Source organism: Hippopotamus amphibius, chromosome 6 (assembly GCF_030028045.1).
Source record: "Hippopotamus amphibius kiboko isolate mHipAmp2 chromosome 6, mHipAmp2.hap2, whole genome shotgun sequence".
Lineage (NCBI taxonomy): Eukaryota > Metazoa > Chordata > Mammalia > Artiodactyla > Hippopotamidae > Hippopotamus > Hippopotamus amphibius.
In genome coordinates this window covers 39176971-39180042 of record NC_080191.1, presented here as the reverse complement: position 1 = coordinate 39180042, position 3072 = coordinate 39176971, and the positions used below count along the sequence as shown (strand labels likewise).

Sequence of the window (3072 nt, the reverse complement as noted above, 5' to 3'; positions counted from 1 at the left end):
GGAGCTTTAGAATAACAAAAATATACTAGGTCCTTCCCACATATTCTTTTTAAATTTTCTCAAGAATGCTACAAAGAAGGGATTATTAACTAGAGAAATACAGTGAAGTTCAGAGAGACGTAGCAGCCCAAGATCAGAGATAAAATGTTGCATTTCTGGCTCTAGGACCACGCTGTTTCCATTACAACCAGGTGTTTATGGTATATTTACCAAAGAATTATAAAACTGCATTTAAGTGTTTGGGTCAAATTTGAAGCATAACTTATTATTTTACATTAGAAGATCTTGTACATATATGATTAACGTTTCTACCCAATGGTGTGCTCACTATGAATCTATTTTCAGTTCCTCAACCTAAACTGTGACCTTATCCAGAAAATAAATTTATTGTTGAGGAATTCTCTCTCAGTACTTTGCCACTGACAATTAGTTTGATGGCTTTTTATCAAGGATAAAAGAAAGCATAAATCAAGGGGTTCATAGCTGAGTTATAAAAAGCAATCCAAGTCAGTATTTCATAAACGTATGTGGGAGTGATGAAACCTAGGAAGGCATCAACTATTGAATCCAGGAAGTATGGCAACCAGGAAATCAGAAATGCCAGCACTGCAATGCCCAGCGTTTTGGCTGCTTTTCTCCTCCTCTTGGCCACTCTGTCTTTGTAGCTGTCTGAGCAACCCCCACTCTTATTGCTCATACTTTCAATTTTTCTAGCCTGTTGTTAAGCGATGAGGAAAATCCTGGAGTAAACAGTTATCATCACAAGAGTGGGGATGAAAAATATTAGAAAAATACCCAAGTTTGATTCACTGCAATTTGACAGCCTCCCACACAGGTGAGAGCACTTACTAGATCTTCCAGCCCAGATGCATTTGCACCTGTGCCAAGAATGGAAAAAGTATAAACAATCAAGAAGAGCCAGGAGAAGGCAATACACATGCCAGAAACAGACACAGTGACCCTGGTTGGATAGGCCAGGGAGTCAGTGACCGCAATGTACCTGTCGATGGAGATGAAGCACAAGTCATAGATGGAAGCATAACAAAATGACCCTCCAAAATAAGAGTGAAGTTGACAGTAACTCTGCCCAAAATACCAGCAGCTCTCCACAGACCTCACAGTGCTGAAGGGCATCACAGTTGCTCCCACCAGGAAGTCAGCACAGGCCAGAGAGGCGATCAAGAAGTTGGCTGGAGAATGCAGCTGCTTGAAATGGAGAATTGAAATCATCACCAAGAGGTTTCCAAATACAGCCAGCACAGCCCCAAAGCCAAACACTGTGCACAGGGCCAGGCGGGGGCCTGGTGAGTAGGGGGTTTTCACACAGGATCCATTCAGGTGCTCGTAGCAGAGCTGCACAGCTGCAGGGGGGACCAGTTGCTGCTCATGGTGTTGTTGTATTTCGCACATAAACATGTGGAGAAGTTTTGCCCTTTTTGCAATTGCATAAAATAGAGCAGTCTTCTATGTCCTGGTGGGAGAGAAAAGATCTCTTTTGAACTAATTACCCTTGTTATACTCACAAAACATTATCTCCGTGACCTGTCACATATCCATATTAATTTTAATCTCTGAACATGTGCAATAACAATATATTAAATTTAAATGACCAATAAAATCTTTATTATTTTTCTTATACTTTACAATATAATTTGAAACAATTTTCTAAATTAAATAAGAATTTCACTTCAAGTAAATATGTTGCAAATTTTCTTTTGCCACAAAAGATTTCTTACCTTACATCTTATCAACAATCTTTTATTACCTGGCCTATATATGGGGGATATTCCTCTTTGTCAAAGTTAGTTAGATGCCTATGATTTTGTTATCTATTGGTTATCTTTTACTACCCACCCCCAGTCTGTCTAAAAAGTTACCCCCTGCACACCCCAGGAAGCACAACCAAATCCCATATCCAAAATCATCTACAGTGGAGTCTCTATAGTGCAAGCTGTGAACAAGAAGAGGAAACTTACACTTAATAATCTCCAATTAACATTTATTGTTTGAAGTAGAATAGCGTGGATACTAAAACCCAAGGAAAACGAGAGAACACTCTCACTCAAAACAAAGATTCAAAAATTCTAAACAAACTAAAAGTAACAACATACAAAAAGATCATATGCCTTGATTAGAATCTATGCCAAGAATGGAAGTTTGGTTTAACAATAGAAAATCTATTACTATAATTCACCATTTTAACAGATTAAAGTTTTATGACCATACAATGAAATGCAAAAATGCATTTGATAAATTTCAAATTTTATTCATTGCTAAAAGGAAAAATTCTTAGCTAACTAAAACTACAAGAGATCTTTTGTACCTGTAGAGATCTGTACAAAAAGGATTTATCACATGTGATATGCTCAGCAGTGTAATTTGAGAGAATTCTCTTTAAGATGAGTAAAAAGGCAGAGATGCTTCAGTGGTAGAAGATTTATGGGGTGTAAGTCATCCCAAGACATTCATGTATCCAACTGAATTCCAGTCATTCACGTATACAACATTTATATTTGTTTATTTATTAAGCATCTATTTGTGTCAGGGTCTTGAAGATACAAGAGTAAATAGAAAATATTCCCTGCCCTTAAGGGGGTCTCCACATAATATGATAAACAGACATAAAACAACAACAACAATGTGCTTCCAACTAAAATTAACACATATGAAACGTGTAAAGTGGTGAGAAAAAAGCACAAAGCTGGAAGTGTCACATTCCCTGACTTCAAGCTGTACTACAAAGCTATAGTGATCAAAGCACTATGGTACTGACACCAAACCAGACACACAGATCAATGGCACAAAATAGAGAGCCCAGAAATAAACCTACACGCTTATGGTCAATAATCTATGACGAAAGAAGAAATCTATGACACAAGTGGGGAAAGGACAGTCTCTACAATAAGTGGTGATGGCAAAACTTCTTCTCAAAGGAAGTGATCCTTCAGCTATGCTTGTGCCACACAGAGCCATGGGACACTTGGTGGCAATTTCTAGGACCGGTCATGACTCTCTATTACCCTCCGGAGCTCAGGAATCTTTTACTGTCCCTGTGCTGTGGTAGAGCAGTGA

The 3072-nt window shown here is 38.2% G+C and overlaps 1 pseudogene; it reads right to left on the bottom strand.

The window, feature by feature from the left end:
- Positions 1-367: 367 nt before the first annotated feature.
- LOC130854884 (trace amine-associated receptor 7a-like) lies at positions 368-1416 on the bottom strand (annotated as a pseudogene).
- Between the last annotated feature and the right edge of the window lie 1656 nt (positions 1417-3072).